The 23,245-nt window shown below is 42.7% G+C and overlaps 1 protein-coding gene across 2 annotated transcripts in view; it reads right to left on the reverse strand.

Annotated features, from left to right (window-relative positions):
- The window catches only part of furinb (furin (paired basic amino acid cleaving enzyme) b), a 114,286-nt gene that overhangs the window by 72,548 nt on the left and 18,493 nt on the right, over nucleotides 1-23,245 (reverse strand). The gene's annotated exons all lie outside the window — the stretch shown is intronic.

Here is a 23,245-nt window from a genome sequence, read left to right on the forward strand (position 1 = left end):
CTTTTTTTTTTCTTGCAGTGAAACAAGTCTGTAGCCATACAGTATACTGTATCTGTTTACAGGCTGCTTTATATATGTTGTACATCCATTTAGCCATCCATGTCCTACAACCCCAATTCCAATGAAGTTGGAACGTTGTGTTAAACATAAATAAAAACAGAATACAATGATTTGCAAATCATGTTTAAACTATATTTAATTGAATACACAACAAAGACAAGATATTTAATGTTCAAACTGATAAACTTTGTTTTTAGCAAATAATCATTACCTTACAATTTTATGGCTGCAACACATTCCAAGAAAGTTGGCAAAAAAGACTGAGAAAGTTGAGGAATGCTCATCAAACACCAGTTTGGAAGATCCCACAGGTGAACTGGCTAATTGAGAACAGGTGGGTGCCATGATTGGGTATGAAAGGAGCTTCCCTGCATTGCTCAGTCATTCACAAGCAAAGATGGGGCGAGGTTCACCTCTTTGTGAACAAGTGCGTGAGAAAATAGTCGAACAGTTTAAGGACAATGTTTCTCAACGTACAATTGCAAGGAATTTAGGGATTTCATCATCTACGGTCGATATCATCAAAAGGTTTAGAGAATCTGGAGAAATCACTGCATGTAAGCGGCAAGACCGAAAACCAACATTGAATGCCCGTGACCTTCGATCCCTCAGGCGGCACTGCATCAAAAACCGACATCATCCGGACTCTTATGGACGCAAAGTTCAAAATCCAGCATCTGTGATGGTATGGGGCTGTGTTAGTGCCAATGGCATGGGTTACACATCTGTGAAGGCACCTTTAATGCTAAGCGGCTCAGAAAATGGATGGATGGATGGATGATTTGCAAATCATTGTATTCTGTTATTATTTATGTTTAACACAACATCCCAACTCAATCCCCGTGCCTGCGTGGGTTTTCTCCGGGCACTCCGGTTTCCTCCCACATCCCAAAGACATGCATTGATTGGAGACTCTAAATTGCCCGTAAGTGTGAATGTGAGTGCGACTGGTTCTTTGTTTATGTGTGCCCTGCGATTGGCTGGCAACCAGTTTAGGGTGTACCCCGCCTCCTGCCCGATGATAGCTGGGATAGGCTCCAGCACTCCCGCGACCCTTGTGAGGATAAGCGGCTCAGAAAATGGATGGATGGACAACATCCCAACTTCATTGGAATCGGGGTTGAATATCACTGAAGTGACGCTGTTTGAAATGTCACGGTAATTTTGATGCGTTGACTTAGAGAACACATCGGAATTACGGCCCATGTGATCATATTGGTGGATTATTTTTACTGAAATTTATCTGCCAATCGGAGTAGGGGTTCCCTGCGTAGCAGATTAAATGAATGGGGAGAGGATATATGTTGAGAAATAATGAAGTTATATTGTTTTACTCTAATTTCCTATTGGAAATATCACACAAAAAGGTTCCCCAAGAACATTTGTTTCCAACACAAAGAACTACACTTGTTCAGAAACTGTCATCTGATTTTCAAAATTCTTGGTGCCTTGTACTAGGTTGAAGTGGCCATTTCAAGCAGACTTAGCATTCATTTTGACTGACTGTCATTCGTGGGAAATCTTGTCAAGTTGCTAGAAAGAAAAGTAAACCCTGGAATTAATGCAAGGTGCTGTATATCATTGGTATTCAAAGTTTGAGGCGCACCTCCCCAGAGAGGTACCATTTGGGGAGCCAGGGCTCGACACTCAGAAAGTGTGTGGTGATGCAGCAGCTTGACAAAAATAAATAAAATCCTGTTTTTAAGCTTGCTGAGATAACTTCAGCTATGTTTAAAGGCAAATGTTATAATTTTTTACTTCCTACTTTGTGTTGTCCATTAACACAGCGTTTTCCTAATTGTGCTCATATAGGTTAAATACAGCAACATATTTTGTAATCAGGTCGTATTATTTACAGCGTAGTTTCTTAGAAATAGCTCTCTCCAGTTAAAAAGTAATCGTTTTTCTTTTTTTTTTTTTTTTTTTTTTTTTTAGCACGGGAAACAAAGAATAATGCCCTCAAGAATTTGGGAAGGAACTGCCAATTCTGCAAAGCAAGAGACAATACAGTACAATATTCTCGTAGAAAGGGAAAAAAAAAATCATTGACAAGAAAAAGAAAAGAAAGGTATTGAACAACATGAAGACAACAAACAGCTGCCTATTTTCCTGCACATGAAGCCTCCTGTGTCACTGTGGGTGATGTTCAAGGACGGATTCTTTGAGAGGAAACAAAAGAAAGGATAAAGCCTTATTACATGGCCAATGTAAGGCTGTCGCAATATACCAAAATAACCAAGCAAAAGGGAAAGAACGCAATGATTGCATGGGGATTCAGAAGAGACCAGTCTCCGTTTCATGAGGAAACATTGCAATATGTACAGTGATGCCACTGGGGACTGACTCACCTTGCCTGCCCAGTGGAGCAGAAGATGAGAGACAGAGGGGGAATGAGGAACGGAGGGAGGATGCAAGATTTGACAGGCACACGAGGAAGGATGGATGTGTGTGAGGAGCAAGAAGAGTAGACAACAGGAAGAAAGGCCCTATTGGGGCTGCAGGCTGATTCTGCAGGCTGGCGACCAGACTGGAGGCATGAAGCCTCATCTGGAAGGACTGAGAGAAAGTCGCCAGCTGTCCCGTTTGATTTGAATTATAATTATGACCTGACAACAAATCATACGGGAGTAAAGCACCCTTATTACTTTGCAATGTAACAAGTCATAAATTTCCTGCTCTGTGCACACAAATCTATATGGCAAATGCATGGACACATCTTTTCCTCAGGGAAAGCTGAAATGAATCCAAAAGTATAAATACATACATACAGTAAATACACATTTCTGATTCAAACCAAAAATAGAAAATGATGATTGACTGTAGTTAATGAATTCCAGAAACTTCGAATTATTGTTGTATTCCCAGAATATGAAGAAAAAAAGAAAAACAGTTAACATAGTAAAGGAATTAATAATATATTTAAATATACACCGAGATTTTACATAAATTATACACATTATTATACATATAATGCAGCCCTATGGGGGGCACAAGTCAGTGCAAACTGTAGAAAAGTCTTGATTTCATTTGTTGCTACTGAAGGTGAGGCCCAACCAGTTAATGGATTAAGGGGGCAATTACTCTTTTTTTTTCTTCTCCAAAGCCTACACAAAGTCTAAGAGTACTGAATCTTAAATATGAAAAAATAGTCATTGCCAATCTTGTGTATGTGCATGAGGCAGCACTCCTGAGTCTGAAGGCCCTGTGCAGATTATGTTGACATGGCAACACATAAAAGTTGAAATCTGAGCACACACAGCAACACTCCACAATACTCATTTACTAAATTTTACTTCAAAACATGAATAAATTTGAATGACAACAACACATCTACATGACTATATGATGAAGTATGGTGTGTTGCAACAAAGCAATATATATATTATAAATCATAAATAAGATGGATTTACAACACTGGATGTCAAAATTACATTTATAAAAGGCACACCATTACCAGTACACCATTGGCTACTGATTGAGCGAACTGTGATTAATATATTACAGTAGTACACCAATGTTTGACGAAAGCTATTATTGCAGACATAACATTTTTGGAAAACTCTCTGAAATATTTACCAGAATGAAAGCGATTTTATAAGTTCCAAGGGATAAAATAAAAACCCTCACAAGTTGGTTAAAATTGTAAAATGGCTACATTCCTGAGTCTTAAAATAATGAAGAGAGACACATAAAAGGAAACTGCCAATGAATGATGCAAGACTGAGGTGTGACCCATGAAATTAATGGGATCGACGCTAAGGTTGATAGCAATGAAGCAAAAGAGTGATTTTTACCACACTGGGGTGGTGTTTCTGTGAAAGAAACCCATTTCTAAAAGTGCCGATGTATTCATTTACAAGTGTGTATGGGTCCAAGGAAATTGAGGTTGAGATGGTGTCACTGATCTTAAGCAGGGTGGTGGGGGGATTGTTAGAGAGCCTGCCAGTAGGCCTATTATGTCTTTGCAATAACTTAACTCTAAACTACTCACTGGACAGTTTCAGAAGTTACTCTTTCAAGTTCAAGTTTCTCACTTTAATTATTTAGCTCTCTCTCGACCTTGTCTCGGCCTTCGTGGCTCAAGGTGTTTTGCAAACAAATGGAATAGAAAACGTGGGTCCCACGGTGACCATAGTTGAGACCCCTCTGCAGTTGGGGACTCAGCATGCATCCTTGTGGGGAACGGGTGTTGAGGCTGGGGGCAGAGCGATGGGGACCCACTCTGACTCTATACACGGTCAGAGAGAAAGTTTTTCATCTAGCAGCAGGTGTTGAGGGGGAGTCCATTGTCCAGTTATTTTATTGTCAGTCTATCCAGGAAAATTGCGTCAAACACTTAAAATAAATCAACCAAGGGCAGCCTCGCATAGTGGCCCAGCTTTTCCAGGTGGCAAATGGTGACAATGGCGTCCTCTGTTGATCTGCTAGCTCTGTACACAAACGGATCTAGATCATATATGGGTGGGAAATAGGACATGATGATGATTACGTCAAACCAGTTTCTAAAGACACTTGAAAATTGGTGTGAGAGAAACAGGTCATAGGCATTGAGGCTGCTGATGGTGTTTTTTTAGGCACCAGGTAAAGTTTACTTCAGGCACAGTGGAATGAGGGACTGCAACGGTGATGCACTGAAGATTGTAGTGAAGACCCCGGCCAGCTTGTCTGCACATTTAATGAGGACCCTTCTAGTCATTCCGTTTGGTCTGGCAGCATTCCTGGGGTTCACTGACTTCAGTGTGCACCTCACCTCAGGCTCCTGCACCGTGAGACTAGAGACACTGCATTCTGGGGTTTGAGCTGGGAATGCCCTTGGTCCTTCAACCTCAAAGTGTTAAAGGTGAATTGCTCTTGAGAATTTAAGCTATAGGCTTTCTTCAGTGTGTTTTTACCGCTTGGTGCAAATATAATATGCTGATGAAATCCGGGTAAGACTCCAGCTATGATGTGCACTGCAACAGGAAAACAGTTCTGCTGGCTGCTTATTGATTTGTGCAGCTCATCCATATCTAAGACAGCATTTACATTGGGTGGTACATATACGACAGTTACCATGACTAAGGTACATTCACAAGGTAAGTAGACGTGTTTGATTCTAACAGACATTCCAAGAGCAGGGAACAGTGGTTGTTGACGGGCTTTGAATTTTTACGCCAACTATCGTTGACAGATATATCCATAATCCCCTGCCTCCGCTCTGACCGGAGTCACATTTATTTTTGTAGCGGTGAGCCGTGAGGCCAACTAACTTGATAGCCAAGTCCGGTACTGATGGTTTCAGCTAAGGCTCTGAGGTCAACTTAATCAAGGTTAGAAAGACAAAAACTGAATACAACAACTAAAGCTTAAAGATCCAGGAGACAATCTTGTGAAATATTTGTCATGTTTAATGTAATCTAGGTATTCTTGGCTCTAAGTGTATACCTCCAGATAGCATGTAACTCTTGATTGTTGTGCCACAGAAATTTTAAACCCTACGCGTGGGTTGGTCTGTCATGAAAAAATATGCATTTCTATCTCCTGCATCTGCCAAAAGTTAAGAGTGTGAGCGCTCAGAATGTATATACAGTATGTGAAGGAGCAGACTGATACTGGTTAGTACAGTACATGAAGAAAAACAATGTGACTATCACTCAAAAGGTCTTCAAATGTTTTATTCATTAACATATCAATTCATCTGTCTGTAAATGCAAGACTGGAGGCAGGGTGTATATACTGTATACTGTGGGTGTATTGCAGTAGTGATGGAACATGGAAAGGAAATATGTGAAACAGGCTCATCTCAGTATTCTGACATTCACTTCAAGGGCCTAGCTCAGAAAAATGTAATCTGTCAGCACATTCAAACATAAAAAAACAAAAAAGCCAACTCACTCGTTAAAAAAAGGAGCAGTTCTACCACACCTATTGGGGGCACAAGCCAGTGCAAACTGTAGGCCGGTCCCAAATGCAGATAAATGCAGAGGGTTGCGTCAGGAAGGGCATCCAGCTTAAGCAGAAAGAGAAGAGGAAAGCACAAAGCCTAGAACGGAATGTGGGGACTTTGAATGCTGGGACTATGACAGGAAAATCTCGGGAGTTGGTTGACATGATGATTAGGAGAAAGGTTGATATATTGTGTGTCCAGGAGACCAGGTGGAAAGGCATTAAGGCTATAGATTTAGGGGCAGGGTTTAAATTATTTTACCATGGTGTAGATGGGAACAGAAATTGAGTCGGGGTTATTTTAAAAGAAGAGTTGGCTAAGAATGTCTTGGAGTTGAAAAGAGTATTAGATCGAGTGATGAGGCTGAAACTTGAAATTGAGGGTGTTATGTGTAATGTGATTAGTGGCTATGCCCCACAGGTAGGATGTGACCTAGAGGTGAAAGAGAAATTCTGGAAGGTGCTAGACGAAGTAGTTCTGAGCATCCCAGACAGAGATAGAGTCGTAATTGGTGCAGATTGTAATAGACATGTTGGTGAAGTTAATAGGGGTGATGAAGAAGTGATGGGTAAGTACGGCATCCAGGAAAGGAACTTGGAGGGACAGATGGTGGTAGACTTTGCAAAAAGGATGCAAATGACTGTAGTGAACACTTTTTTCCAGAAGAGGCAGGAACATAGGGTGACCTACAAGAGCGGAGATAGAAGCACGCAGGTGGATTACATCTTGTGCGGACGATGTAATCTGAAGGAGGTTACCGACTGTAAGGTAGTGGTGGGGGAGAGTGTGGCTAGACAGCATAGGATGGAGGTGTGTAACATGACTCTGGTGGTAGGGAGGAAGATTAGGAAGACAAAGGCAGAGCAGAGAACCATGTGGTGGAAGCTGAGACAGGACGAATGTTGTGCAGCTTTTCGGAAAGAGGTGAGACAGGCTCTCGGTGGACGGGAGGAGCTTCCAGAAGACTGGACCACTGCAGCCAAGGTGATCAGAGAGGCAGGCAGGATAATACTTGGTGTATCTTCTGGCAAGAAAGGAGAGAAGAAGACTTTGTGGTGGAACCTCACAGTACAGGAAATCATACAAGGAAAAAGGTTAGCTAAGAAGAAGTGGGACACTGAGAGGACCGAGGAGAGGTGAAAGGAATACATTGAGATGCGACACAGGGCAAAGGTAGAGGTGGCAAAGGCCAAACAAGAGGCATATGATGACATTTATGGCAGGTTGGACACTAAAGAAGGAGAAAAGGATCTATACAGGCTGGCCAGACAGAGGGATAGAGATGGGAAGGATGTGCAGCAGGTTAGGGTGATTAAGGCTAGAGATGGAAATATTTTGACTTCGGCCAGTAGTGTGCTTGATAGATGGAATGAATACTTCGAGGAGTTGATGAATGAGGAAAATGAGAGAGAAGGGAGAGTAGAAGAGGCAAGTGTGGTGGACCAGGAAGTGGCAATGATTAGTTAGGGGGAAGTGAGAAAGGCATTAAAGAGGATGAAAAATGGAAAGGCAGTTGGTCCTGATGACATTCCTGTGGAGGTACGGAAGCATCTAGGAGAGGTGGCTGTGGAGCTTTTGACCAGCTTGTTCAATAGAATTCTAGCGCGTGAGAAGTTGCCTGAGGAATGGAGGAAAAGTGTGCTGGTGCCCATTTTTAAGAACAAGGGTGATGTGCAGAGCTGTGGGAACTATAGAGGAATAAAGTTGATGAGACCCACAATGAAGTTATGGGAAAGAGTAGTGGAGGCTAGACTTAGGACAGAAGTGAGTATTTGCAAGCAACAGTATGGTTTCATGCCTAGAAAGAGTACCACAGATTCATTATTTGCCTTTATGATGTTGATGGAAAAGTACACAGAAGGTCAGAAGGAGCTACATTGTGTCTTTGTAGATCTAGAGAAAGCCTATGAGAGAGTTCCCAGAGAGCAACGGTGATACTGCATGCGGAAGTCTGGAGTGGCAGAGAAGTATGGTAGAATAATACAGGACATGTACGAGGGCAGCAGAACAGTGGTGAGGTGTGCTGTAGGTGTGACAGAGGAGATTAAGGTGGAGGTGGGACTGTATCATGGATCAGCCCTGAGCCCCTTGCTTTTTGCAGTGGTTATGGATAGGCTGACAGATGAGGTTAGACTGGAATCTCCGTGGACCAGGATGTTTGCAGATGACATTGTGATCTACAGTGAAAGCAGGGAACAGGTAGGGGAACAGTTAGAAAGATGGAGGCATGCACTGGAAAGCAGAGGAATGAAAATTAGCCTCAGTAAAACAGAATATATGTGCATGAATGAGAGGGGCTGTGGGGGAAGAGTGAGGCTACAGGGAGAAGAGATAGCAAGGGTGGAGGACTTTAAATACTTGGGGTCAACCGTCCAGAGCAATGGTGAGTGTGGTCAGGAAGTGAAGAAGCAGGTTGGAACGGGTGGAGGAAGGTGTCAGGTGTGTTATGTGACAGAAGAGTCTCTGCTAGGATGGAGGGCAAAGTTTATAAAACAGTGGTGAGGCCAGCCATGATGTACGGATTAGAGACAGTGGTACTGAAGAGACAACAGGAAGCAGAGCTGGATGTGGCGGAAATGAAGATGTTGAGGTTCGCTCTCGGAGGTTCGATGTTTTGGAGACAAAGTTAGAGAGAGCAGACTTCGATGGTTTGGACACGTCCAGAGGAGAAAAAGTGAGTATATTGGTAGAAGGATGATGAGGATGGAGCTGCCAGGCAAGAGAGCTAGAGGAAGACCAAAGAGAAGGTTGATGAATGTCGTGAGGGAAGACATGAGGGCAGTTGGTGTTAGAGAGGAGGATGCAGGAGATAGGCTTACGTGGAAAAGGATGACGCGCTGTGGCGACCCCTAAAGGGACAAGCCGAAAGGAAAAGAAGAAGAAGCACCACACCTGCATTTCTCTTCATTGTGAACAATATCTGCAATAATAAAAGTTCATTCTCCTGCTCCTTTAGATGGTATCCAACAGAATAATGTCTTCAACATTTGACACCCCTGTCGCAGGGGTGTCAAACTCATTGTAGTTGAGTGGCCACATACAGCCTACTTGAACGTCAAGTGGGCTTGAGCAGTAAAATCATAGCACAATAAATAAAAATAACTGGGGTTGTTGACATCCAATCATGTGATTGGAAATCAAGGCTTATCACCTGATTTTCAGCTGATCAGTATGGGTTAAAAAAATCAATGTGATAAAATAATCATGAAGGTACAAATACATCGCCAAATGGAACAGCAACAGCTTAGTCTTATATTATACATTATAACATATTGGGTTCGTGTTGTGCCATAAAAATAAAATCTTTTTTTTTTTTTCCAGAATTACTGGGATTCTCCCAAAATGCTCGTTGTTTATTTAAGATGCAACTTTAGAAGCCCGTTGAAGAACACTTATTTGTTCAAATATGAACCCAAAGGAGACCGCACGTTAACGTGTTACAGAGTGAGTTATTTGACAAAATAAAAGCGCTATGAGGGCGTCGTTTCGCGGTGACACACAGAAGGGCCATGTCCAGTTGGAAACGGAGATGATATATTTCTGTTTTGTTTGATAAATGAGAAAAAGAAAGCTATACAGTGTAAACATACTAACATCAATGCCGAAGAATCCAAATTGAGCAAACTCCACACAGGCTGGGTCTGGGTCTGCTTGCTTTTTCAGGACCTGGACAACTTAATTGAATTAATGCCACAAAGAATTCTGCTGTCTATAAGAAAATTAGGCAAACGTCTTTCCGTTTACTTTTGCATGTAAAAAGGTTTATTGAATTCGGCTGTCAAGACAAGGCTATAGTTATTTTTAATTAAACAATGTTTAAATGTAAAGAGTTATTGAAATAATTGCTGATTATCAATTAAGTTAATTATTTATCAAAATAATCCCTCATTTCAAGTTGCATTTCCACAAATACCGGTAGCATTTGATGTAAAGTACACTGAATAAACTGCCTTACTCTTTCATGCTATGCCATTTCACACAGTGCCTGATACATTTATATTTGAGACAAATCTGCTTATGCAGTACCATACATAGACTGTGTGCACAAAATATTCACAAGGAGAATGAAATGGGAACAAACACTCTGAAAGTACACTGCGTTCATCCCTGATTCCACACAGCATACGTTCTTCTTTCAAGCAGAGGAGGATCTGGCTTTTGAATGTGTGTGTGTCTGCGTGTGTGTGTGTGTATTTGTGTGTGAGAGGGAGATAACAGATGTACAACAATATAACAGAGAGAAAGAGAGATGCTTTCCTTGAATTACAGCACATCACCACCATTGTGTGAACGAGGAAGGCAGAGTGCCATATATTCCATTTTAATGCAGCAGTTTACATTTACATATTTACAGTACATTGTTAAATGTATAGTTGCAATTTATAATCTGACAGACAATGCAGCAGTTCTTGAATATGTGTTACCTATCAGAGGAACCTTCATGTCTTTTTTCTTTAAGCAGCATAAAGCAGCTGTTGTACATATTGTAGGATTTGAGTATTGCCAAGTGGTAACATAAATTATTGTGTGGTGCAAGGCTGTCTATGACAATTATTCTTTGGAAAAAGGTGGGTGAAGTTTCAGTTGAATTCATAAGAATCATCATTTTCCACATAAAAGAAAAATCACTGAAAACATGCCAGGGCTAAAAGGGAACAATGTTTGTCCTCACTGAAAAAGGTAATTTACAGTGGGAGGAAAGAGTATGTGAAACCTATGTAATTTCTTAAATTTCTGTATAAATTGATCATAAAATGTAGTTTGATGGCCATCTACATCACCAGTATAAACAAACTGTGCGCTTAAACTAATACCAAACCATTATATTTTTTTCACATTTCTATACAACCCCAATTCCAATGAAATTGGGATGTTGTGTTAAACATAAATAAAAACAGAATACAATGATTTGCAAATCATGTTCAACCTATATTTAATTGAAAACACTACAAAGACAAGATATTTAATGTTCAAACTGATAAACTTTATTGTTTTTAGCAAATAATCATTAACTTAGAATTTTATGGCTGCAACACATTCGAAAAAAGCTGGGACAGGGTCATGTTTACCACTGTGTTACATCACCTTTTCTTTTAACAACATTCAATAAACGTTTGGGAACTGAGGACACGAATTGTTGAAGCTTTGTCGGTGGAATTCTTTGCCATTCTTGCTTGATGTACAGCTTCAGCTGTTCAACAGTCCGGGGCCTCTGTTGTCATATTTTACACTTTACAATGCGCCACACATTTACAATGGGAGATAGGTCTGGACAGCAGGCAAGCCAGTCTAGTACCAGCACTCTTTTACTATGAAGCCACGTTGTTGTAACACGTGCAGACTGTGGTTTGGCATTGTCTTGCTGAAATAAACAGAGGCGTCCATGAAAAAGACGTTGCTTGGATGGCAGCATTTGCTTCTCCAAAACCTGTATGTACCTTCCAGCATTAATGTTGCCTTTTTTGCCACCTGTCCCAGCTTTTTTGGAATGTGTTGCAGCCATAAAATTCTAAGTTAATGATTATTTTCTAAAAACAATAAGTTTTATCAGTTTGAACATTAAATATCTTGTCTTTGTAGTGTATTAAATTAAATATAGGTTGAACATGATTTGCAAATAATTGTATTCTGTTTTTTGTAAAAAACCCAATTCCAATAAAGTTGGGACATTGTGTAAAACAACACAGAATAGTATGATTTGCAATTCCTTGCCCACTTATTTTGAATTGAATACACGACAAAGACAAGATATTTCCTTTTCAAACTTTGCTTATTTGCAAATATTCATGTGCTCATAACTTTCCTGCCGATTGAACTTGTGGCGGGCCCCGTTCTTGCTCGCAACTGTGTGCGTGACAGGTACAGAGTGCCGGTAGTTGCTTACTGAGGCTCCGCCAACAGATCACACCTGGGAAAAGCCTTCGAAGCCCCATTTTCTTCTTGGTCCGGAGGTCACTCGCGCCCACTTGGTTGCACGAAAGGACAAAGAAAAAGCAAGGGGAAGGCGGTTGGCTGAAGCCACCCCCGTAGCTGGAGAGATTCGCCAGGAAGAGCCAAGAAGCAAGAAACAAGAGCAGAGTTGGGAGTCAAAGGTTAAATACCCAGGAGGTGTGTCTAAGAGACGCGGGAAACTGGAGAAGACCACGCCCATCGACTTCAATTTCAGTCTACAATTTAGCCATAAAAATGGTGTAAAAATCATATATTGATATAAAATACTCCCAACTTTGTACTCTTACTCATAGATCAAGCATATAGAATGATTGATTGAACTTTAATCTTGCCAGATCATCTGCTTATTATTCAACCCAACATTTGGTACTTTTTGGCTTCAAATCAAGACAAACAGTTCTCAAAGTCTCGCAGCTGGACCTGTAAAGCTGACACAATAACATAGACGCCAAGGCATACATTTGGAATATTTCTGCAGAGTTCCTAAAATATCAAAACAGACATTTTTCTTCAGTTAAAGAAACTTTAGATGCGAGTCCACAGGTTTTGCAGTACTTCTCAACTGCCAGCGGGTGTCGGTAGTGCTACAGCAATTGTTCCCAGAGGTCCTGAGTTCCATCAATAGTCCCAGAGGGCCTTGCCTGCATTTCTGGATATTGGCAGGAACTGGAACACACTATCGTATACGCCGATCCAGAGCATCCCAAACATGCTCAATGGGTGACATGTCCGGGGAGTATGCTGGCCATGCAAGAACTGGTATGTTTTCAGCTTCCAGGAATTGTGTACAGATCCTTGCAACATGTGGCCGTGCATTACCATGCTGCAACATGAGGTGATGGTCATAGATGAATGGCACAACAATGGGCCTCAGGATCTTGTCACGGTATTTCTGTGCATTCAAAATGCCATCAATAAAATGCACCTGTGTTCGTTGCCCATGACATACGCCTGCCCACACCATAACCCCACCGCCACCATGGGCCACTCGATCCACAACGTTGACATCAGCAAACCGCTCACCCACACGACGCTGTCTGCCATCTGCCCTGAACAGTAAAAACTGTGATTCATCCGTGAAGAGAACACCTCTCCAACGTGCCAGATGCGATTGAATGTGAGCATTCGCCCATTCAAGTCGGGTACGACGACGAACTGCATTCAGGTCGAGACCCCGATGAGGATGACGAGCATGCAGATGAGCTTCCTTGAGAAGGTTTCTGACCGTTTGTGCTGAAATTCTTTGGTTATGCAAACCGATTGTTACAGCAGCTCTGGTGGACATTCCTGCAGTCAGCATGCCAATTGCACGCTCCCTCAGAACTCGGGACATCTGTGGCATTGTGCTATGTGATAAAACTGCATATTTCAGAGTGGCCTTTTATTGGGGCCAGTCTAAGGCACACCTGTGCAATAATCATGCTGTCTAATCAGCATCTTGATATGCCACACCTGTGAGGTGGGATGGATCAGCTTGACAAAGGAGAAATGCTCACTTATACAGATTTAGACAGATTTATGAACAATATTTGAGGGAAATTGCCTTTTGTGTATGTAGAAAAAGTTTTAGATCTTGGAGTCCAGCTCACGAAAAATGGGACCAAAAACAAGTGTTGCCTTTATATTTTTGTTCAGTGTACTTAAAGCTCAAAGTTTGTGTGTCCGTTTTCAAAGAAGCACCCTCCTGCATGCTCCCGAACGTTCCGGCATGCCCCTGCACGTTCTGGTACGCCTCCGCATGCCCCTGCAGGTTCTGATACGCCCCCGCATGATCCTGCACTTTCCCGCATGACTTCCAAGCTTTCAACGCCCTCTTTAAATACTAAACTATGAATACATATCATGGCAGGTAATTCTTACTATTACATGCGACCAAGGACATGTAAAAACATGCAGAAACGTACTATAAAGGCTTATTTATACTAGTGCGGACGGCAACCGCGCTGACGTCACTGCGGCTATCCCGCGCGCAGTTTGCCTTGATACTCAAGCGCAACCCACACGCACTGTTTTGAAAGTGTGCTGCAGTTCTCCTCCAAGTCGGGGTTGTCGCTACGGCTGTTATTGGCTAGAACGCCACAGGGTGGAGTTTCCTCTGCATTTTTGGGCCATTTTCGGTAGCCGTTTTTACTTTCCTTTCCGTAACAAGGAACAAAGCAACAACAATGGTGACTATGGAACAGAGTCTGCTAGAACAAATGGACCTAGATGACCAGATGATACATTTAATTATGGTGCAAAATCGATTGAGAAGGCGGCTGCGTAGGTGCTATGTGGAACCGGGAGGAACGCTGATTACATCATCACAGCATGTGACTAAAACGGACCAATCACGACAAAAAAAGTGCAGGAACGCTCAAAAGCGTGAAAGAAAATGTTCCCGCTCCAGAAAGCTCCCTGAAAACGGGCACACAAAGTCTGAGCTTTAAGTATATAGATGTTGCATAACGTGCTTGAAGCTATTAAAATCACAGGTCCTTCTAAAGGTGAGACAGCAGTTCTACCCCGAATACCATTTTATAATGATTTACCAATTCAATTCAGAAGGCTTCAGTTTCCAATATCAATTTGTTTTGCAATGAGTATCAACAAGTCACAAGGTCAGTCTCTGAAAGTTGCTGGATTGGATTTGCATTCTCCATGTTTTTCTCATGATCATTTTTATGTTGGTGGCTCAAGGGTTGGCAGATCTAATGATTTGTGTTTACTGGCAGAGAATAAGATGACAAAAAATATTGTCTATCCTGAAGCATTGCAATAAAAGCTTGAACTGTTTGATGTGTACAATATTATTGCATGTGAACTATTCATGAGGTCTGGAGTATCGGGCTTTCCGCAGGAACTACAGGGTTAAGGCGCCCGGAGGGCACCAAACCCGCTAGTTTAAAACTTATGGTCTGAGGGACTGAAGGCCACATACATTCAATGCTGGTTTTCGGCCTTGCTGATTACGTGCAGAGATTTCAGATATTATAGACCGTAGTTGAGGAAATCCCTAAATTCGTTGCAATTGTACGTTGAGAAACATTCTTAAACGTGCAGCCGTGGCTCATCGCCTGCCACCGTAGGGGACCTAGGTTCAAGACCCCGACTGGACCATCCGCCAACATCCCCCGGACTCACGGCTGTGGTGTCCTTGAGCAAGACACTGATACCCCAAAATGCTCCTCGGGCGCTTCAGTTGCCCCCTGCTCCAGTGTGTTCCACTAACATGTGTATGTGTTCACTGTGATGGGTTAAATGCAGAGAACAAATTTCGCGTGCATGCATGCATGTTCATGACAATAAAAAGTGATTATTATTATTCTTCATCTAAACTGTTGAACGATTTGCTCATGCAGTTTTTCAAAAGGGCTGCTTGTGAACAACTGAGCCTTTATGGAATGCTCATTTTATACCCAAATCATGACACTCACGTGTTTCCAATTAACCTGTTCACATGTGGAATGTTCCAAACGTGTTTTTTTTATTTTTTAAGCAGGCCTCAACTTTCCCTATCTTTTGTTGCTCCTGTCCCAGCTTGTGATGCAGGCATCAAATTCAAAATGACAGAATATTTTCCGAAAAACAATAATGTTCATCAGTTCATCTTGTCATCGTAGTCTTCTTCTTTTCCTTTCGGCTTGTCCCGTTAGGGGTCGCCACAGCGCGTCATCCTTTTCCATGTAAGCCTATCTCCTGCATCCTCCTCTCGAACACCAACTGCCATCATGTCTTCCCTCACGACATCCATCAACTTTCTCTTTGGTCTTCCTCGAGCTCTCTTGCCTGGCAGCTCCATCCTCATCATCCTTCTTCCAATATACTCACTATTTCTCCTCTGGACGTGTCCAAACCATTGAAGTCTGCGCTCTCTAACTTTGTCTCCAAAACATCGAACCTTGGCTGTCCCTCTGATGAGCTCATTTCTAATTTTATCCAACCTGGTCACTCCAAGAGCGAACCTCAACATCTTCATTTCCGCCACCTCCAGCTCTGCTTCCTGTTGTCTCTTCAGTGCCACTGTCTCTAATCCGTACATCATGGCTGGCCTCACTACTGTTTTATAAACTTTGCCCTTCATCCTAGCAGAGACTCTTCTGTCACATAACACACCTGACACCTTCCTCCACCCGTTCCAACCTGCTTTGACCCGTTTCTTCACTTCCTGACCACACTCACCATTGCTCTGGACGGTTGACCCCAAGTATTTAAAGTCCTCCACCCTTGCTATCGCTTCTCCCTGTAGCCTCATTCTTCCCCCACCAGCCCTCTCATTCATGCACATATATTCTGTTTTACTTCGGCTAATCTTCATTCCTCTTCTTTCCAGTGCATGCCTCCATCTCTCTAACTGTTCCTCCAGCTGCTCCCTGCTTTCACTGCAGATCACAATGTCATCTGCAAACATCATGGTCCACGGGGATTCCAGTCTAACCTCATCTGTCAGCCTATCCATCACCACTGCAAAAAGGAAGGGGCTCAGGGCTGATCCCTGATGCAGTCCCACGTCCACCTTAAATTCTTCTGTCACACCTACAGCACACCTCACCGCTGTTCTGCTGCCCTCGTACATGTCCTGTATTATTCTAACATACTTCTCTGCCACTCCAGACTTCCGCATGCAGTACCACAGTTCTTCTCTGGGTACTCTGTCATAGGCTTTCTCTAGATCTACAAAGACACAATGTAGCTCCTTCTGACCTTCTCTGTACTTTTCCATCAACATCCTCAAGGCAAATAATGCATCTGTGGTACTCTTTCTAGGCATGAAACCATACTGTTGCTCGCAAATACTCACTTCTGTCCTGAGTCTATCCTCCACTACTCTTTCCCATAACTTCATTGTGTGGCTCATCAACTTTATTCCTCTATAGTTGCCACAGCTCTGCACATCACCTTTGTTCTTAAAAATGGGCACCAGTACACTTTTCCTCCATTCCTCAGGCATCTTCTCACGCACTAGAATTCTATTGAACAAGCTGGTCAAAAACTTCACAGCCACCTCTCCTAGATGCTTCCATACCTCCACAGGAATGTCATCAGGACCAACTGCCTTTCCATTTTTCATCCTCTTTAATGCCTTTCTAACTTCCCCCTTACTAATCATTGCCACTTCCTGGTCCACCACACTTACCTCTTCTACTCTCCCTTCTCTATCATTTTCCTCATTCATCAACTCCTCGAAGTATTCTTTCCATCTAGCAAGCACACTGCTGGCACCAGTCAACATATTTCCATCTCTATCCTTAATCACCCTAACCTGCTGCACATCCTTCCCATCTCTGTCCCTCTGTCTGGCCAGCCTGTATAGATCCTTTTCTCCTTCTTTAGTGTCCAACCTGCCATACATGTCATCATATGCCTCTTGTTTTGCCTTTGCCACCTCTACCTTTGCCCTGTGTCGCATCTCAATGTATTCCTTTCGCCTCTCCTCGGTCCTCTCAGTGTCCCACTTCTTCTTAGCTAACCTCTTTCCTTGTATGATTTCCTGTACTGTGAGGTTCCACCACCAAGTCTCCTTCTCTCCTTTCCTGCCAGAAGATACACCAAGTACTCTCCTGCCTGCTTCTCTGATCACCTTGGCTGCAGTGGTCCAGTCTTCTGGAAGCTCCTGCCGTCCACCGAGAGCCTGTATCACCTCTTCCCGAAAAGCTGCACAACACTCGTCCTGTCTCAGCTTCCACCACATGGTTCTCTTCTCTGCCTTTGTCTTCCTAATTTTCCTCCCCACCACCAGAGTCATCTTACACACCACCATCCTATGCTGTCTAGCCACACTCTCCCCTACCACTACCTTACAGTTGGTAACCTCTTTCAGATTACATCGTCTGCACAAGATGTAATCCACCTGTGTGCTTCTACCTCCGCTCTTATAGGTCACCCTATGTTCGTGCCTCTTCTGGAAAAAAGTGTTCACTACAGCCATTTGCATCCTTGTTGCAAAGTCTACCACCATCTGTCCCTCCAAGTTCCTTTCCTGGATGCCGTATTTACCCATCACTTCTTCATCACCCCTATTAACTTCACCAACATGTCTATTACAATCTGCACCAATTACGACTCTCTCTCTGACTGGGATGCTAAGAACTACATCATCTAGCTCCTTCCAGAATTTCTCTTTCACCTCTAGGTCACATCCTACCTGTGGGGCATAGCCACTAATCACATTACACATAACACCCTCAATTACAAATTTCAGCCTCATCACTCGATCTGATACTCTTTTCACCTCCAAGACATTCTTAGCCAACTCTTCTTTTAAAATAACCCCGACTCCATTTCTCTTCCCATCGACACCATGGTAAAATAATTTAAACCCTGCCCCTAAACTTCTAGCCTTACTGCCTTTCCACCTGGTCTCCTGGACACACAATATATCAACCTTTCTCCTCATCATCATGTCAACCAACTCCCGAGATTTTCCTGTCATAGTCCCAACATTCAAAGTCCCCACATTCAGTTCTAGGCTCTGTGTTTTCCTCTTCTCTCGTAGTCTATTTAATTCAATATAGGTTGAAAAGAATTGTATTTTGGCGGCACGGTGGAGGACTGGTTAGCACGTCTGCCTCACAGTTCTGAGGACCGGAGTTCAAATCCCGGCCCTACCTGTCTGGAGTTTACATGTTCTCCCTGTGCCTGCGTGGGTTTTCTCCGGGTACTCCGGATTCCTCCCACATCCCAAAAACATGCAGGGTAGGTTAATTGAAGACTCTAAATTGCCCGTAGGTGTGAATGTTAGTGTGAATGGTTGTTTTTTTCTATGTGCCCTGCGATTGGCTGGCGACCATTTCAGGGTGTATCCCGCCTCTTGCCCAAAGATAGCTGGGATAGGCTCCAGCACGCCCGAGGACCCGAGTGAGGATAAGCGGAACGGAAGATAGATGAATGAATGAATTAATTAATAATTGTGGTTTGTTATTATTTACATTTCACACAATGTCTACAAAGCCCTGTAGTTGCAGATCAGATGTGCACAACAATCAGGATAAGTTTTGGCCCATTTGTCTTTAGAAAATTGTTGCAGTTCAGCAAAGTTTCCTAGGATGTCTGGTGTGAATAGCTCTCGAGGTCATGCCACAGCATCTCAATCGGATTGAGTTCAGGACCTTGACTGGACCACTCCAGAACATGTATTTTCTTCTTCTGAAGCTATTGCTGTTGATTTTCTTCTGTGTTTGGGATCATTGTCCTGTTGCAACACCCATCTTTTGAGCTTCAGCTGTTGGACAGATGGCCTCAAGTTCTTCTGCTAAATATTTTCCTAAACATGTAAATTCATTTTTCCATTGATGACAGCAAGCTGTCCAGGCCCTGAGGAAGCAAAGCATGCGCATACCATGATGCTCCCCCCACCATGCTTCACAGTTGGGATAAGGATTTGATCTTGGTGTGCTGTGCCATTTTTCCTCCACATATGGCGTTGTGTGTTCCTCCAAAACAACTTTGGTTTCATCTGTCCACAAAATATTTTACCAGTAGTGCTGTGGAACATCCAATTAATGCAGCCCTATGGGGGGCACAACCCAGTGCAAACTGTAGGCCGGTCCCAAGCCCGGATAAATGCAGAGGGTTGCATGAATGAGAGGGGTGGTGGGGGAAGAGTGAGGCTACAGGGAGAAGAGATAGGAAGGGTGTAGGACTTTAGATACTAGGGGTCAGCCGTCCAGAGCAATGGTGAGTGTGGTCAGGAAGTAAAGAAATGGGTCCAAGCAGGTTGGAACGGGTGGAGGAAGGTGTGTTATGTGACAGAAGAGTCTCTGCTAGGATGAAGGGCAAAGTTTATAAAACAGTGGTGAGGCCAGATATGATGTACGGATTAGAGACTGGCACTGAAGAGACAACAGGAAGCAGAGCTGGAGGTGGCGGAAATTAGGATGTTGAGGTTCGCTCTCGGAGTGACCAGGTTGGATAACATTAGAAATGAGCTCATCAGAGGGACAGCCAAGGTTGGAATTTTTGGAGACAAAGTTAGAGAGAGCAGACTTCGATGGTTTGGACATGTCCAGAGGAGAAATAGTGAGTATATTGGTAAAGGATGATGAGGATGGAGCTGCCAGGCAAGAGAGCTAGAGGAAGACTAAAGAGAAGGTTGATGGATGTCGTGAGGGAAGACATGAGGGCAGTTGGTGTTCGAGAGGAGGATGCAGGATATAGGCTTACATGGAAAAGGATGATGCGCTGTGGCGACCCCTAAAGGGAGAAGCCGAAAGGAAGTCAACAATTCTTATTCGTAGGTCTTCTGAGAGCTCTTTTGAGTGAGGCATGGTACACATAAAGCAATGCTTATTGACAAGAGAAAATTCTAAACTGGTGTGTGTTTTCTAGCGGCCAGAGCAGGTTTAAGCCACACCTCTAAACTTGTCTCATTGTTTGGACTCCAGGTTGGCTCACACCTGACTGATTATCTCTTGAAGAATCCATAGGTTGACTTACTTTTTTACTCTGTGTGTGATTTACATGAAGAACAGATAAAATTTTATGACCAATTTATGCAGAAACTTAAGACATTCCAAAGGGTTCGCATACTTTTTCATTCCACTGTATCTGCCAATTAGTTTTCCACTTCACATGTGCATTTTCAATGATCTGCATGTTGGCTTTTTATTTTACAGTGCCACCAGAAAGTATTCACAACCCTTCACGTTTACCACATTTTGTTATGCTACAGACGTATTCTAAAGCTGATTTGAGTATAGTTTAAAAACAAAACAAAAAAAAGAAATCTACATAATATCCCATAATGACAAAGTTAAAACATTTTTTCAGACAGTTGTCCAAATTCATTGAAAATGTAAACATTTAAATATAACGTCCATAAGGATTCACACCCTTGGCTTAATATTTTGTTGAAGCACCAATCACAGCTTCAAGTCTTCTTGGGTATGTCTCTACAATCTTTGCACACCTGTTTTGGGGCATTTTCTCCCATTCGTCTCTGCAGATTCTCTCAAGGTCAGTCAGGTTGGATCGGCAGCGTCGGTGGACAGCCATTTGTAGGTCTTTCCAGAGATGTTCGATTGGATTAAAGTCCGGGCTCCGGCTGGGCCACTCGAGGACATTCACCGGCTGCTCCTGAAGCCACTCCTGTGTTATCTTTGCTGTGTCCTTTGGGTCATTGTTGTGTTGGAAGGTGAATCAACGCCCTAGTCTGAGTCTATGCGGAGTAGCTGCCCAGTTCCTGCAGCAGAAAAACAGCTCCACAGCATGATGCTGCCACCACCATGCTTCACAGTAGGGATGGTGTTAGCCAGGTGATGAGCAGTGAATCTTCTTCTCCAAATATGACAGTTGCAATTCAGGCCAAAAAGTTACATTATGGTTTCATCAGACCAGAAAATTTTGTTTTTGCAGGTCTGAGAATCCTTAAAGTGCCTTTTGGCAAACTCCATCGGGGTGCCATGTGCCTTTTAGTGAGAAGTGGCTTCCGTCTGGCCACTCTACTATAAAGGCCTGATTGATGGAGTGCGTTCGCAATGATTGAGCTTGTGGATGGTTCTTCTATCCCCGCAAGGGAACGCTGGAGCTCTGCCTTAGTGACCATAGGGTTCTTGTTCACCTCTCTGACCAAGGCCCTTCTTCCCCGGTTACTCAGCTTGGTCGGACGGTCAGATCTAGGAACGGTCCTGGTGGTTCCAAGCTTCTCCCATTTCCAAATAATGGATACCACAGTGATTTTCGGGACCTTCAATGCTGCTGAAATTCTTTCGTTTCCTTCCCCAGATTGGTGCCTTGACACAATCCGGTCTCGGAGGTCTGCAGACAATTCCTTTGATTTCATTGCTGGGTTTCTGCTCTGATATGTACTGCCAATTATGAGACCTTATATAGACAGGCGCGTGCCATTCCAAAAGATGTTCAATCAACTGAATTTACCACAGGTGGACTCCATTCAAGCTGTAGAAGCATCTCAAGGATGATCAGGGAAAATCAGATGCACATGAGCTAAGGTTTGACTTTCATAGCAAAGGGTGTGAATACTTACGTACCTATTATTTTTTATTATTACTTTTTAAAATAAATGTACACAAATGTCTAACATAAAGCATAAAATAATTTGGAATATTAATGTAAACAGATCAGTGCAGCAACTACATTGCAGGGATTGATAATGGGTGGGAGAATTGTCTTCACTTAACAAAGGAGGAGTTCATAGCTTTCTGAGTATTGCAAAGAAGGTTGTATGGATAGTTTGATAAATTTACAAACCGGGGCAGAAGTGAGGCATTTTGCAGGAAACACCTTCACAGCTACAATTTAACATTTTCAGTCAACTAACATAGCTAGGGACCTGATTTCAAGAACTGACCACAGAACATTTTTTTCTGAGAGACAGCAGTAGTGCTTCTGGTCAAAACAGAAACCATTCAGATGACCAAACCGATTCAGGTGTAAATGCTTTCCAGATTTATTCAATGCTTCTGAAAATCCAGGTTCAAAATCTGAATACCTACTATGCTATAAGCCATTTTGTTGACATAAGAACACATGCTTAAATGAAACATAGTTCTTGATTTTTTTTTGGGGGGGGGGGGGTTTTGTATGTCACTATTTATTCAAATACATTATTGTACAAAATACTGGGGATTTTGTTAAGTGTAATTACATAAAAGCAACAACTACTGTAATAGGCAGTAAATGGCAACTACACTAGCTTTCTTTTTCCATGCATTGTGCGAATAATGTAATGTAATAATGTAGAAGTGGCTCGTTACTGGACTTATAAAAAAATCACCTGAAGAGAAGACAAAAAATTAAGGCAGACAATGTTTAGACAAGACGGACTACAGTTTGATTAACTTCTATCTCTTTGAAACAAACTTTATTCTGTCTGCTCCCTGACTCATCCAGTCAGCCATTAACTTCAGAAGAAACTCTTCTTTGCAAAGTATATTTAGAGTGCAATGGTGCTTGACATTTTATCAGTAGTATTAGCTTTATAGAACAAATTTCATTTCTTGTTTAAATTTCCTCTTTCGGTTGTCCCTTTATCAAGGTGGAGGTGTTTGTGTGTCCCAATGATACTAGAAGCTCTGTTATCGTGGCTTTTTGCCTGTAGGCTCACCCAGAGCAAACAGTTTAGAGGTGAGGGACCAGAAAAAGCATGGCTTAGGACTCCCAATGATGATGACAATACATGGACCAAGTTTTCTCTACTGTCACCCGGCCTGGAGGCTGGGTTTGATGGCAAGCGCCTGGTTGCAAGCGGACACATGGGCCCAGCATCCCATGGGCTCACCACTTGTGGGATGGATCATGGGTATCGGGGGCAGAGGAACCCCTTACTGGTGTGCGAGGATGAAATGCTATATTTAGTTGTTTTGTTTT

This window comes from Phycodurus eques, chromosome 5 (assembly GCF_024500275.1).
Source record: "Phycodurus eques isolate BA_2022a chromosome 5, UOR_Pequ_1.1, whole genome shotgun sequence".
In the NCBI taxonomy this organism is placed as follows: Eukaryota; Metazoa; Chordata; class Actinopteri; order Syngnathiformes; family Syngnathidae; genus Phycodurus; species Phycodurus eques.